A 16,784-nucleotide genomic window follows, 5' to 3' on the forward strand; every position below is an offset into this window, starting at 1 on the left:
GATGTCATATTTTGGATTGTGACACATTCTTTATCACAGGCCATACAACAAATGTTGCATCAGACCCAACATGGAAAACTGGCATTAGGTAGGATTTCGGCCAAAGACCAGAAGATGATGTTTTTAAAAACTTTTAATGATTCTTGATAAACCAGACGATGCAGGAATGCTAATTTCTTGCTCCAGGATGCGATTTCTCCCGACTGGGATTGCCTTTCAAACTTAACTTTCCACCTGGTATCAAGCTGGTTACTGCCTCCTGCTGTGAGGAGTATTGATGAGTGATTCTGACATGGAGCAAACAGATATCTCAGTTAAAAAATTGAAATGAGGCTCAACATTTAAAATGGCTCACCTCTCTTGTTGCTGTGGCTGAACTTGTAACTCACTTTGCTTCCTTCATTCTGCACCTCTCTCATTTATAGTCAGTCAATAGACTTAAGGCAAGGAGTCAAAGAGCCTAGAACCAGTGAAGAGATTGAAGTTCAGAAAGACGACATAGATTTGCGGCTTCTAGGGTACTTATCTATAGTTAAGAAAGCCAAGAGAGAGCTTCTAGATGAGATTATGCAGAGAGACAACAACTAATCCATGCAAATAACAAGTTTTAGATTAGTAATGGAGGAAAGTCAGAAACAAGAACTGACTATGTAGATTGTGAAGTAGAATATCAAGGTTGGAAAAGTGTGATGAGAAGCGTCAAATCAGAGAAAAATTGAAAATGAAGATTGACTTGAGGAACTACAATAGAATAATGTGTGGTCTTTAAGAAAGAAGTAATTCAGGTTCAAGTCAAGAAGGTATCCAACAATGGTGAAAGTAGGGGAAACAAAAACAGGATGCCTGGAAAATAAAGGAGATAAAAACTGTGGTCCAAATGTTTAATTGCTGAAGAGTCACTGAACAGGCATAGTCTGGAGTCGCATATTGGGACCAGGGAGCATCCCAGATTTAGCAGATTCTGTGGGAATTGCTCAGGAAATTGATGATTCAATGGGAAATTCACCAGTGTGTAGCTTCTCTCTGAAACAGTCCCTTTAGTCAGAAAAGCTTCTAACTCAGTAAAGCTAATAGTTATCCAGGGAAAGTTAGAAGACTAAAAACCTACTCGATTTCCTGGATAATTATTAAATTGAACATTATTCACCACACCCTCACAAATGCACTTGATTACATTAGATTAGATTAGATTGCCTACAGTGTGGAAACAGGCCCTTCGGCCCAACGAGTCCACACCGACTCTCCGGAGAGTAACCCACCCAGTCCCATTCTTAAGGTCTTGCACTCCAAGCCCTGACAACTACCTCTCAACTACATCAACATGATTCCAGATTCTCGCCTTACAAGGACCAACAACTTACACTGCCAGCCTGATCTCACCCTTCACTCCATCAGATCCAACAAATCTGACCGCTGGCCTGACCCACTCAGACACAACACCACCATGCCTCATTGGCCTATCATCTCTGGATGACACCAACATCTCATCCAACCCACCTTCCCCCCACACGACTCAAAACATCACTTACCTGGCATCTTACTCACCTAACACCTTAACTGCTTAACCAATTGCCATCCTAACACCAAATCCACCCTAGATAATTACCCTTTCACAGCAGCTGTCAAAGTGGTTGCTCATGCTACTGACATTTCCATCTCAGAACATGGTACAGTGGCTGCTGCAAAAGGAGATATATTTTCTATGGAGTTTTTTTTGCTGCCGCATTCATAGATTTCTGAACACATTCTTAACAGGAAGCCCCGTCTCAAGAATTTCTAGCACAGAAGTCATCTAAAGTTAAGTGGGTGGGTTTTAATCAGAGATAGAAAAATGGTTTTTGACCCTGGTCAGAATAAAGGATGTTGTGAAGCTCGAAAAGATTTACAAGGAGGTTGCCAGGGTTGGAAGGCTTGAGCTATTGGGAGGGACTGATTAGACTGGGGCTATTTTCCCTAGACCGTTGGAGGCTAAGGGGTGATATTATAGAGGTTTATAACATCATGAGGGGCATGGAAAGTGTAAATGACAAGGTCTTTTCTAAGGGATGGGAGAGTCCAAAACTGGCGGGCATAGGTTTAAAGTAAGAGGGGAAAGATTTAAAACAGATCTAAAGGGCAATTTTTTCATACAGAGACATGGATGGAATGAGCTGCCAGAGGATGTGGTGGAGGCTGGTATAATTGCAACATTTAATAGGCATCTGATGGGTATATAAATAGGAAGGGCTCAGAAGGATATAGGCCAAATGCTGGCAAATGGGACTAGATTTATTTAGGACACCTGGTCAGCAATGATGAGTTGGACCAAACGGTATGTTTATGTGCTATATATCTCTATGGCTCCATCTGTGCCTATAAGGCAAAGAGAAAAGTGCACCTGACTTGAGAACCGGGTAAAATGCAATATATTGAGAGAAGAGTCAAAACAGAAAATGAGGCAGGACAGATGATGAAAATAAAATGACAGTCAATATAAAAGGGGAACAAAAGCTTCTACCCATATCTAAGCAGTACGCCATTAGAAAGAGGTAGAAAGTGCCTAATTAGGGACGGAGAATTGGTGTATGCTTATGGAGCAGGCTAAGTCTAGAATATTGAATGAGTGTTTTGAATTTATATGTATTCAGGATAAGGAACGTGACAAAATATTGATCAAAATGAAAACACAGTGAAAACAGAGAGGGAAGACATACTGGAAAGACTGGCTATACTTAAATTAGAGAAGTAATTTGTTCCAGATTGCTTGTGTCTCAGCTTGCTGAAGATCGTGGAATTGGGATAACAGAAGGGTTTTCCATAATCTTCGAATTCACACTAAGATAGAGGAGGTCCCAGAGGTTTAGAGAATGACAAATGTGATATCATTATTCAAGAAAATATGGCAGGTCAGTCCAAGCAACTACAGGCTGGTTAAGCTATTAATAATGAGTACTGTTTTAGCAACATAAATCAGGGGAAAGAGGTAATAGGCACTTGGAGAGATTTGACTTAATTAAGAATTGCCAATACAACTGACGTGGAAAAGGAAGACCATGCTTGATAAATGTAACTGCATTTGTTCGGTGAAATGACAGAGAGGCTTGATGAGGGAGCACAGTGGATTTTATCTGTACAGTTTTAACTATTAAATAATATGTGTCATAAAAAAATTAATAAAATAGCAGGGTCAATATCTAACTGGTATTTAAAAATGGCTTAAGAGCTGAAATGACAAACCCACATCCCAGGAATTAATTTTAGAAAAGGTTGTTCATAAAGTTTTTGCTTTTATACTCTGTAACCTTACTGGTAGGAATAAAAATGAATGTTTTTTTTAAAGCCACTTTCTCGTTCTACCACCTTCAAAGATATGCGCATACAGACTCCAATGTCACTTTCTCTTTAAAAACTCCTTTTAAGACCATACTATTTAATGCAAAGTTTTCTTCCAGCTCCAATCATTTGGATCTAATTTTACCTGACGCATCATTATCAGTTCCAATATACACTGTAGGAAATTAATGTGACTTGGTCTCCTCTAGTTTTTTTGAGTGTGAGGAGTAGTGGACAGCATTTGTGAGGCATTTAAAGATTCAAAAAATACTCAATGACATTCCACTGAAGAGACTGATACAAAAAACTGATACTGACAGGATTGGTAGTAATATACTCAATATTATAATATAGATTGCATACCTATGAATAGTGAAGTGGGAGATGGCACAGAGCAGGGTGACACTCGGCACATGGACACACAAGATGGCCACTGGACCACAATAAGGAGAGAGAAAGCAGAGCAAACACAGACACTAGGTAAAAACAAGGACTGTAGATGCTGGAAGCCAGAGTCTGGATAAAAGTCGTGCTGGAAAAGCACAGCAGGTCAGGCAGCATCCGAGAAGCAGGAAAATCAACGTTTCGGGCAAAAGCATTTGCACTCCTTGTTTTTACCTGGTTTATTTTAACCCTACGGTGAATCCTCTTGCAAGAATGCCTGCCTTGAAGAAGCTTTCCTCCTCTCTCTACAAGAATCTCAGCGAGTCTCTCTCTCGCTGCAACTCCCAGGTCATCTCCCCTCTATTCCTGATGAAGGGCTTTTGCCCGAAACGTCGATTTTCCTGCTCCTCGGATGCTGCTTGACCTGCTGTGCTCTTCCAGCATCATTCTAATCCACCAGAATGCCAGCACAATGTACTCAAAACCCAATTGATTAGTTTAAAGCGGGTGGGGGAGAGAATACACGAGTAGTGTAAACTGCCCGCAAAGTGTCTGGGTTCAACCAATACCTTTGATAGAATTGCTAACAGTCTGAAACGGTCTCAATACAGAGTGATAATAGCTAGGGCTGCAGTAATTGTCCTTCTCAGGAAGAGCAATTAGTGTCCATTACTATAGCAATGGACTTCCGCGCAGACACTGAAACTGACAATATCTGCGCCCAAACTGACAATGACCACACTGAAATTAACAAAGGCTGTGCTGGGACTGACAATGACTACAGCAATTCTGTAATGTTTACAATAAACAAACCATGTTACAGAGACAATAACACCATTACTGACCTATTATATCACAAAATGTATAAAAGTATCTTGACATGTGCTCTGGGTTGAGAGAAGACTCACAGCTGACCACTCTGCTGTTGGTGTCTTTCTCTCCCCAGAGGTTCAATACAATAAATTCTATTGTTGAACCCAAACTCTGAACTCCAAGGCTGGTGATTTTCTCCACATCAATATAAAATAAAGAATACAAATAAATAAAGCACTTTCAGATTGGCAAATAAGAAGTCCTGAGATATTACAAGGATAACTATTAGCTCTTCTAATACTTATAATCTCAATTCATGATGTAGATGAGTGGCTTGAGTGAAGTAGATGGGATAGCAGCAGTTAAGGGAATGCAAATAAGCTGCAAAAGAATGAAAGAATGTTCCTAACTATTTTCCATTTTAACACAAAAATTAACACAGTAGGTTGGAACTCTCAGGCCAATAGTCTTGCCTCTATGGAGCTGATTGTAGGGTGGCTGCTTGATATGAGTGTACCTCATGGCCTAGGTCCCATAAATAAAGCCAGCCAGAAAGGACATTACTACAGTATTGCATTTCCATCCAAACACCACTTCTTTTCATACTAAAAAACAAAGACAATAAATTTGCATGCCCTATTCACACAGTTACCCAATCTACCCACTGTTCACATGTACCAGAAATACTGCTTATTATTTTCGTCGGATGCACTTTCCTAAGTTTCTTTAAATTCATGGCACATTTGCAAATTATTGCTTTCCTCCAATATCGGCTACTTGAAATGATGTGCCCTCTGGTTCTGTTTTGAAATCTTCGCAGTTGACTCAGCTGATTTACACTGCTGCCTTAAATACTTCTTTTTAAAAATTTTTTGTATCTTCCTGTTTGTTTTCTTACTTGTCAGTCAATGTGGCCTGTGAAACATTTAATTTCTTTGGGCATGTTTGGGCTGACTAGGCAAACTTTTGACTTGCTTTTGCAGAGATGAGTAGCTTTAACTTTGTATCCAATTCCTAGAAGTTCAGATCTTCAGTCTTATCAGTGCAATGGATTGGCAGACTAATTTGCTCTCTTCGGGTGAGCATCATTCCATTTCAATCTCAACTTTAACTTTTTAGGGTTTCATTTTTGGATTGACATCTAGTGTAATTTTACACACATCTGAGAAGCTGATAATGTTGCAGGAAGCTATACTTCTATATACCACTTCAATCAATCCCAGTTACAGTCATGACCAAAAGTTTTGGAACTGCTGAATAAGTTGGGTGAATGGGCAAGCTTACAGCAAATAAAATACAACTTGGCAAAGTGGTTATCCACTTTAATGGGAATGAAAACAAAGGAACCTAATTGTTCTTCTACAATAATGACTTGAAGTCATTGTATAGGTGCAGCAAATAATTAGAAGGCAGATGGTACATTAGTTTTTGTTATAAATTATTAGCATCAATGAGGTCCCATCTGGTGTTGATGTCCTTACTAAGGAAGGATATCATTCTAAGAGTTGGAGTACAACAAACTTTCACTGGACTCACTCCTGAGATAAGGCAATTGTCCTATAAGGGATGCTTGAATAGGCCAGGACGACGATTCCCTGATGATAGAAGAATGAGGTGAACAAGTCGCAACACAAAATTATTAGGAGACTTGACAGATTAGATATTGAGAAAAGTTTTTACTTGGCTGGATAATCTACAGCACAAATTCATAGGGATGAATGAAGAGCTGATGAAGGACTTCTGCCCAAAATGTCAATTCTCCTGTTCCTCAGAAGCTGCCTAACCTGCTTTTCCAGCACTACACTCTCGAACACAAATTCCGTGTTTTAGAATAAGGAGTAAGCACTGAGAATCAACAGGACTAGAAATTTCTCTCACTGGAAGGGTTATGTAACTTTGAAATTCTCCATCAGAAGAGCTGTGGATGTTTTATTACGGGGTACATTCAAAACAGAGGCTGTGAAAGCTTTGAAGACTCATGGCATATAGGAATATGGAGGCTGCATTCAGTTCTAAACAAGTCATATTGGATTCACAGTAGATTTGATAAAATACAGAAGTAATGGTTTAACCCTAACCACAAGGCAGGACAAATATGATTCTCAGAACAAGGTGTTGAGAAGAAATTCTGATAGACTAAATCAGAATGCATGAGGCCTTTATGATATTTTATTGGTCGGTACAAGCAATCATGCTCCATGCCTGCCTATGAACAATGTATATGAACCCTATGCAAACTCTGTCAGGAGGTCGGATTTGTTTGGTGGTCTAGGAGTACTCATACTTCTGGGCTGATCAGAGTGTACTGACCCAACCATATCAAAGAATAAACGATTGTTTGTGTGACTGATGAAGAGTTATTTATAGGTGTGTTTATTGACCAATCGTGGAACTGAGAGACCATTCCCACCGATGGTCCAGATCTTCAGATGCAATGATTCTATGCCCATTGAAAAGACAACTGAGGACATATTTTGAGGTAAAAACAAAATTTCAAATTCTGAATACTTATCTGAAAAAGTCATGGACAAATAGGACCTTGGAAGACAAGCTCTATTTCCACATGCAAATCCTGACCTCATTTAGAAAACAATTCTAAAATCAGGCAAGAAACATTGCTGCCTTTATCCAGGCATGTCTGTTAGCCTTCCAATAAGCTGGTGGATGAAATTCATGTTTTCCTTTAAGGACTCAAGGCTTTTCTGATGTCTTAAAAACCAGCCACATGGCACATGATAAGAGCATTAGCTTGTCCTTTGTTGCTTTAAAACCATGTACTGTCCTGACTTCGGATTTGCAAGTCCTATTTGCCATTTCTTCTAAATTTGTCTGCTTTAAAGATCTGATGCATTCTCTCCTTATATGCATTTCTGAAGTTCCTTTGAGACTCTCTTGCAGCTACATGGCCAGTTGATTCTGCTTTCCCCCACCAACTTCACATTACAAAAAGATTAACAGTTTTTAAAACAATCAAACAATACTGTACTAGCTGAAAATCCTCTGAAAGAAAAGGGGAGGGTCTTCTGTGTCTTTTTCATCGACATGATTATCAGGATTAGCACCTACTAAACTGTCCACACCGCTTTTCATACTCAACTCAATTCAAGTGTCTTTCTTCTAATAATTAGGTTACTGTCTTAGATTTTTTGGTGCTGGTATTCTATGTATACAATATTTATTCACTTAATTTGCTCCATTCAAGTCTGAATTCCTCCCACTTAAGTTAAGCAATACCACTACCAGAATCTCAAACACAGGCACTTACTTTGCATTCAGACTGCTTAATGTACATAACTGTGGATTCATTAACACTGTCCCTTTGTCAACATTGTAGCACTAGTGGTATCTTCAGTCTACTAAATATTATAATGTTTTCAGCAATTGCCTTCACATTGTAGAAGACAGAGGGTGGTGGAGGAGAGTTGTTTTTCAGACTGGAGTCCTGTGACCAGTCGAGTGCCACAAGGATTGGTGCTCGGTCCACTACTTTTCATCATTTATAGAAATGATTTGGATGTGAGCATAAGAGGTATAGTTAGTAAGTTTGCTGATGACACCAAAATTGGAGGTGTAGTGGACAGTGAAGAAGGTTACCTCAGATTACAACAGGATCTTGATCAGATGGGCCAATGGGTTGAGAAGTAGCAGATGGAGTTTAATTTAGATAAATGCAAGATGCTGCATTTTGGGAAAGCAGACCTATACACTTAATGGCCCCCCTGAGTACACTTTCCAGTCCAGGAAATACAATTTCAGCATGCCATCAGTACCTCCATACCTTAGGATTTTTAAGGCATATTTTCATACAGAGTGTTGCTGAACAAAGAAGCTTTGGAGGGCAAGTCCATAGCTCCTTGAAAGTGGAGTTGCAGGTAGATAGGATAGTGAAGAAAGCATTTAGTATGCTTTCCTCTATTGGTGAGAGTATGAATACAGGTATTGGGAGGTCATGTTGCGGCTGTACAGGGCATTGGTTCGGCTACTTTTGGAATATTGCATGCAATTCTGGTCTCCTTCCTATCAAAAGGATGTTGTGAAACTTGAAAAGATTCAGAAAAGATTTACAAGGATATTGACAAAATTGGAGGATCTGAGCCAAAGGGAGGGGTTGAATAGCTGGGGCTGTTTTCCTTGGAGCATCAGAGGATGAGAGGTGACCTCATAGAGGTTTATAAAATCATGAGGGTCATGGATAGGATAAACAAACAAGGTCTTATCCTGGGGTGGGGGAGTCTGGAACTTGAGGCCATATGTTTATGGTGAGGAGAAAGATATAAAAGGGACCTAAGGGACAACTCTTTCCTGCAAATGGTGTTAAGTGTGTGGAATGAGCTGCCAGAGGAAGTGGTGGAGGCTTGTACAACTGCGACATTTAAAAGGCATCTGGATGGCTATATGAATAGGAAGGGTAGTAGGGATATGGGCCAGGTGCTGGCAGGTAGGAATAGATTGGGTTGGGATATCTGGTTGGCATGGACGAGTTGGACTGAAGGGTCTATGACTTTTCTGGGGTATTTACAGCTTGGTTTAAATTCGGTCATTTCTAAATAATGGTGGCTTACTGATATATTCACACTGGTAATACAGATACTATACAGTGACGGAGAGTACTGTAATATCTATTCAGAATCACTGTAAATATAACAATGATGTGAACTCAAATGCAGACAATGCAGGAACCAAACTGGTGGACAAGGCCCCCCTGAGTACACTTTCCAGTCCAGGAAATACAATTTCAGCATGCCATCAGTACCTCCATACCTTCGGATTTTTAAGGCATATTTTCATTTATTGTCAATTTTTGCAAATCTTCCTTTCTCTGCAAACTACAAATAATCAGAAACTGAACCTGCAACAAGCGAAATGCTGTACATGATGCTCTGCAAAACTAATGTGTGAATAGCAAAGGCACAGAAACCTTACAACAAATATGTCACAAACTGTCGTTTGACAAAAAAGATTAGCACAACACTAAAGTTAATTGATTTTGGGAAAGAAAGATAAAGAATGCCTGCATGAGCTGGAAGATGAGAAAGGAAACGGATTTCTGTAAAATAGTAAGCAGATGCAAGAGTTTTAATATTTTTATGAATTGGTTGTGAAACAGGTAGACAACTTTGTGAACTGCTGCACCATCAGTATCAGGAAAAAAAACAGCTTTTTAAAATAAAAAGTGATCATAGGAACTGGGCATTGCTGGCAATGTCAGCATCTACCAGAAAATGCTTACATCTATGATTAAGGAAGAAACAGCATGTCATTTAGAAAGTTTAATGTAATCAAACTACCAACACCATTTTGTGAAAGGGAAATCATCCTTGACAAAGTCGCAAGACTTCTTTGAAGATATAACAAGCAGAATTGAGAAAGGAGAACTGACAGATGTAATGTATTTTCAGAACACATTCACTAAAGTATCACATAAAAGGTTATTGCACAAGATAAAAGTTCACAGTATTGGAGGTGATAAATTAGCATGGAGAGAAGATTGCCAACACACAATAGACAGAGTCAGGATTGATGGATCTTTTTCAGGTTGGAAAGACGTAACTCCACTGGAGTAACACAAGGATCAGTCCTGGGGCTTCAATCATTTACCATCCATATTATCATCATGAAGAAGGGGACAGTGTGAAATATATACCAGATTTGATGATGATACAAAACTAGTTGGCTGTGCATGTTGTGATGAAAAGATGAGGAATCCACTAGAGGATACAGGGATTGAGTGCGGAAGCAAAACGTGGCAGATGGAGTTTAATGTAGAAAAGTGTGAGGCCATTCACTTTCATAGGAATAATAAAAAGGCAGATTAATACATAAATGGAGAGACATTCCAAAAAAGTTCAGCACAGAAGGATCTGGGTGTTCTTGTGCATGAAACACAAAATATTAGCATGTAGGTACAGCAAGTAATTTAGAAGGCAAAAGGAATTTTGGCCTGTATTTGCCAGGATTGTAGTTTAAAAATAGCAGAATCTCATTACTGGTGTTAGTGAGTCCACACCTGGAGTTGCGTGCACTTTGCATCTCATACTTAAAAAAGGATATACTGGCATCAGAGCCTGTTGATTTACTGGGCTGATTTATCAACAGCTAAACAGGTGAGGCCATTATTCATTAGAGTTTAGAGGAATGAAGGGTGATCATATTAAAACATCTAAGTTTCTGAGGGGTCTTGAGAAGGTTGATGTTGAGAAGATGTTTTCACTGGTGTGGGAATGTCAAACTAGCAGACATAGTTACAGAATAAGAGAATACTAATTTAAAACTAAGATGTTTTGAAATAATTTATTCTCCCAGAAGGTAGGTAATGTCTAGAATTCTCTACACCAGGAGGTTGTGGAGGTTAATTCACTTAAAATATGAAGAGAGAAAGTGAATAGATTTTTGAAATATCAGGTAGTTGATAGATATGCTACTGTGGCATAAAAGAGGAGTTAAAACTTAGGGCAAATCAGTAATGGTCTTATTGAATGGTAGGCTCAGGGGCAAAATGGCTAGTCCTGCTCCAATTTCTTGGAGAGAGTAGAGTGTAATGGCTAGCAAACTTGATTATAATTCAAAGTTAATGAGGAGGACATGTTGTAATGAGGACATGAGGAATCTGCATTCAGAGATGTACTGTAGACAGTGTCTTCATATTTTGTCTACTGTCATAAATTTTAAATAAATGGAGCTCAATTGTCTACAACCAAAATGGCTAAGAAAATTCCTGACAAACACAAAATATTGCTAAATGTTCAAGCCAGTCAGAGTTGAATAGCAAATTTCTCGTGGGACATTCCTAAACATAGTAATCTCATGCAAACTGCTTTCAAGATGCTGATAATGTGGTCAGGAAACTAGCAATGAATTTGATAAAAAGAAGCATGAAGTTGGGGAAAATGCAAAGTTCTTGAATTTTCAGTGTCTGTGTTTGCCTCCATCTTAACAATCTATCTCAAGTCTCTTTGCTTTGCCAAGCGTACGGATCTTAACTGCATTTTTATTTGTACTGTACAATCTCAATCCATTTTCTCATGCACAATCCACAACACAATTGGAACCATATGTTTACATTAATTAGTACTAAATTAGCAGGCTTGCTTAAAGACACCATTAGGATATTTAGTACAAAAATGAATAACTCATAAACTAGGGTTAATGTATATTAGTAGAGAACATTATACTTTTCATTGGAGTGTTTTGAAAAGGAATACTTAAAATACAGCTATGCAGTGTACAATGAGAAAATAATTACAAAAAAAAGCAATCTATATCCATAAAACAGCAATTAACATGGAAGAACAAAGGGAGCTTGAGCCACAAGGTAAACTGTTCTGCACAGAATCTGATATTTATTTCTGGTGAAACTACCATATTTATTTGTTGGATACATAAAAACACATTGATAATCATAAAAAAAGTGCTGCTTCATGATAAAACAATTCTGATAACAATCCAGCCTCTTTTCAGATGCTGATTTCCAGTATTTTCCAACTTTAGTTTACATTTTTACAATATTACAGTCCTGAATAGAGATTGCACTAGTCTAACAGTGAGATTCTTATTTGTACTAAATATTGATTTGTTTTATTTGTCAGTATATAAGACTAACTTAGTGCAAAGTGCTTGGTTTCATCAAAATATGTGACTTTTTTATTTAAAAGCTTATTTAAATGGAGGGAGCCAAGGAAATCAAACCATCTCTCTGTTCTCCATACTCTGTGTGGCATAACTCATGGAACACAGCTCTTCTCTTGTGAATATTTTTAAAACTATTATAACTTCAAGAGTATGATCCATTCATGCTACAGAATTGTGGACTCATTCATCAATTTCACTCATTTCTGTCCTGATGTAAAGAGGCTTTTTAAAATTCTTTATAATAACCACGAGCATAGAAAATGTTACAGGTATTTTAAAAACGCAACTGTTAATTTCAAATGTGAAGTATGAATTTCATTGCTGACCGTCCCTTCCCTCAAAGAGCAAATATTTACATACACCCTCAAGCTAAAAGAGTGTATGTAAAGACTAATAATCTTCCTTTAACAATTAATCACCAATGTCTAAAGGACAATTTTTAAAATCATTATATTTCTATTGCATGGACATACATTAAAATTACTTAGAATATGGTTTTGGTTTTTGTTTTGGTTAAAAGTATGCTGTTGCAACCAGACACAGGTCACTCCCTACCTATGTTATTCAGTGCACTACTGTCAGATGTATTTATAATGTTTATTTTGATAATGGTAGATCAAGCCAAGGTCAGACATAATTACGTCACAGCAAGTGTTCGGATGCAAGTGCAAAGCTCTGCTCACTTATTAGCTATTATTTCATGTCCAGAGAGCACAGAGACAGCAGCTGCTTTCCTCACAGATTAATAATACTAAACAATGCAGGTTGATCACATGCATGAACAAATGAACTCTCATACTGTTCAATAAGTTCATCAACATAAAACTTAAACAGTGCTGGCTTTGTTTGCTTTCTTTTACAAACTTAGAGTCCAACAATGTTACAGAACTATTCTCCTCAAAGATTAGACAGTTTTGTTTGAACAGAGGTGAGTCTTGCATTTTGGAAAAGTCTAATTCTATGAAACTAATTAATGCTGCATAATTAAATTCAGAAGTAGTGGGCAACATCAATGAGAATATATGAAAGCTAAGTTACTTCTTTGGACTTTGGGATCAGTGGTAAAGTGCTGGTGATGATCACTGACTTGAAAAAGGCTGACTATAACAATTTATTCAGCATGGAATTCCCCTCTTACAGCATTAATGTGAATAATGACACCAAGGACATTTCCATGTATCAGAGCAACAGTGGTGCCATCAAGCAAGACAAGAAGCCAACTTAATTGAAGAGTCTTTACAGACAGCAAGCCAACAAGTTGGAAGTGTCAATTTTCCTTCACAATTTAATACCATTCTACAGACAGTAAAATGCATTTTACAGATCTACACACCGAATTAATGTAAAAGTGGAAGTATCATAACCTTTTTTGAAAAAAATGACTTTTTATCTACAAATGGAAATAATTGACAACCCACAAATTTAAAATCAGTTTTTCCAGAGTCAACAGTTGTTTAGTTTTAATCATGAACTTTGTATGCTATTAGAGACATGCAAATGAGTATTACGTTACTCATTTTGGTAGAGAGAATGCAGAGAGACAAATTAAGTAACGGCTACAGGACAAAGCTCCCTGGGTGTCTAAATGCCCAAATCATCAAAGATGGTAAGTCAGATAGGAAGAGTGGGAATAAAGCAAATACATCCTGGGCTTTATCAAACTACAAAAGCAAGGAAGTTAAACATGCATGAGACACAGATTTATTTTCAACTGCATCCAAATTTTGGGCTCCACACTTTAGGGATGACTTGAAGGTATTAAAGATGGTGGAGAAAAAATAATCATGGGAATGGTTCCAGTAATGAAAAACTGGGACTCTTCTCTTTGGAGTAGCACATCGAGAAGAAATTTGATAGAGACTTTCAAAATTATAAATGGTCAGGACAGCATAGAAATGGTCAAAACATGTCCATTGCTGGAAGGTTCAGGAACTAGGTATCATTTCTGTGGCAAATGCAACATAATTAGTAACAGAAGTAATAATAGCATGACGAAAACATTTCCATGCTGTGAGTTGTTAAGATTTGGAATATATTGCCTGACAATGTGGAGGGCAAGGTCAATTCAGGCTTTCAAATGGGAATTGATCTTTATCAGCAAAAGTTAATGGACAGAGCTACATAAATCCACAAACAATGGATCAGATCCAAGCACTTCAGACCTACCACATCTGATCATAAATGGTAGCGGATAATTAAACAACTCACTCAAGAAGATGACTCGTCAAAAAGCTCCATCCTCATTGCTGGGCGAACTGTGCACATTAGTACAAATATAAAGCTGAAGCATTTGAACAACCTTCAATCAGCAGTCCAAGTGGATGATTCATCTTTGCCTCCTTTGGAGGACCCCAGCATCTTTCATCAATTCCCCGACTAACAACATACTGAAGATTACCACTGGTCAGAAACTGAACTGGAGGCTTGTAATCCTGCAGTGAGTATACACCTCCTGACTCTCAGAGTCCTTCCACCATCTACAAGGCACAACTCAGGAATACTCTATACTTGTCTGGATGAGTTTCACTAATACTCAAGAAGTTTGACATCATCCAAGAGCAGGCAGCCCATTTGATTAGCACCACATCCACAAACATTCACTGCCTCCACCGCTGACAAAAATTAGCAGTAGTTGGTACTATCTACAAGATGCACTGCAGAAATTCACAGATTTTCAAACACATAACCACTGCTGTCTAGAAGGACAAGGGCAGTAGATCCATGTCACCAATGCATCCCGATTTGAAAATATATTGCTGTTCCTTCAGTGCGATTAGATCAAGATTCTGGAATTCCACCCTTTCCCCCTGACATCCCCACCACCACCACCACCACTAATAGCATTGTGGGTGCCCCTACAGCAAATGGAGTACTGTGATTTATGAAAATTTAAAAATCTAGAAAGGAAAAATTTGGAAATTTGGAAAGGGATTGCTTCTTCAGAAAGCAAACAGACACAAAGGGTTAAATGGTCTCCTGCACTGTAACAATTCTTTGTTTCTATGATTAAAAGTGAAAGCTCTCACCAGTTCAATGATTTTTAATTGACTGCAGTCAGCACATGATTCAATAAAACCTCTGAAAATATATAGAAGCACTGACAACAATATCATATTTAACTGTAAATTTGCAAGTTGTTATGGCTCGGATTAGATCCCCTCAAAATATTCTTTTTCTTATTTTAACGGTAGATGCAAAATGCACGTTCCAGATGTGATGCAACTGGTCAAACTGTTCGACGTTAAGCAGAATACAATTTATTTAAACACTATAGTTACAATACAAGCAAAAGAAAGTGTAATTTAGAATAATTTTATCTTTTGGAGGACTTATCTGAATAAGAGCTACAGTACCTACAACTAATTTACTGTTCCAACACAGTAACATCCCATAAACATACCACAAGACAAAAAGGCAAATTCAGACACAGATTCTTACATGCAGTTCTCCAATCCAGAAGGAAACTACATCAAGAGAAATTTCAAAGTAAGCAGCAGCTAGGAGTCATTTACTGAAGCTTCCAACCTTTCTGGGAACCCAAACAGCTTCTGACTGCAACAATTGAAAAAAAACTAGAGAGCCTGGTCTGAGAGCTGGCCACTGCCCTTCCATTGTTCCGGCCTTTTAAAAAGAAAATCAAAAGACCTTCTAAGTTATTTATTTAAGCATTTTTCAGTCGCCAATTCCCCATCTCTGCTTTTACAACATGTCATCAAAACAAAACCCAGGACAAAATAACCTTTTTAAAGTGACAGCATAATCATGAACACCATAAATTAATGCCATTTTGAAAGCAGTAATATTAGCAAATACTAAAAAATATTTTCTCAAAACATAGTGCCATAGTATCTCAAAACCCTGATTATTATATTCATTTATCTCTCTAATTTTCAACTATTTCTGCAAATATCATAGAATTAATAGCAGATATAAAATGGAATACAATGCAAGAAACATTTACATTATGGAATAACAGCAGCATGCTATTTAGTCAAAAATGTAAATATCTAATAATTGATATAAACAGTGCAGCTGAAAGAGATTGTATCATTTTGTGGATTCTCTGGAATGTCAACCTTGTGATTCAGTGACTCTGGCTTAAATCTCTGATTTAGTTCACAATGTTTGAAGCATTGACAAAAGTGAGAGATTGAAGTGTCAGAATGCCTTTCTCCTTTACAATATTGCCACAGAATTTAGCCATCTTTCTTTCAAAGGTTCTAACCCCTGGTCCAACTATCACTCACTCTCTGAACTTCAGCACTTCCAGCCATGTTGTCCTATTCCTACAGATGACTTGAAGATTGGTGGAATAGCAGAAAGCATAAGGAACTGTCAGAGAATACAGGAGGATATAGATAGACTGGAGAGTTGGGTAGAAAAGTAGCAGATGGACTTCAATCCAGACAAATGTGAGGTGATGCATTTAGGCAAGACTAATTCAAGAGCAAATTATACAATGAACGGAAGAGCCTTGGGAAAAGTTGATGGGCAGAGAGATCTGGGAGTGCAGGTCCATTGTAACCTGAAGGTTGCTGCAAAGGTGGATAGAGTGATCGAGAAGGCATATAGTATGCTTGCCTTCATCGACGGGGTATTGAGTATGAGCTGGCTAGTCATGTTAACATTGTACAAGACATTGGTCC

General features: G+C 38.1%; 1 protein-coding gene across 4 annotated transcripts in view; it reads right to left on the reverse strand.

Moving 5' to 3' along the window:
- Positions 1 to 16,784, reverse strand: part of fhit (fragile histidine triad diadenosine triphosphatase) — a 1,150,076-nt gene that overhangs the window by 1,048,827 nt on the left and 84,465 nt on the right. Inside the window, exon 1 of one of the 4 annotated variants that reach the window (XM_060835185.1) lies at positions 356 to 406. The exons of the other annotated variants lie outside the window; for them this stretch is intronic. The gene's annotated coding sequence lies outside the window, so the exon portion shown is untranslated. Of the gene's footprint in view, positions 1 to 355; positions 407 to 16,784 lie in introns of those variants that run through there. 4 annotated transcript variants of the gene reach the window in all.

This window comes from Hemiscyllium ocellatum, chromosome 14 (assembly GCF_020745735.1).
Source record: "Hemiscyllium ocellatum isolate sHemOce1 chromosome 14, sHemOce1.pat.X.cur, whole genome shotgun sequence".
NCBI classification, from domain to species: Eukaryota; Metazoa; Chordata; class Chondrichthyes; order Orectolobiformes; family Hemiscylliidae; genus Hemiscyllium; species Hemiscyllium ocellatum.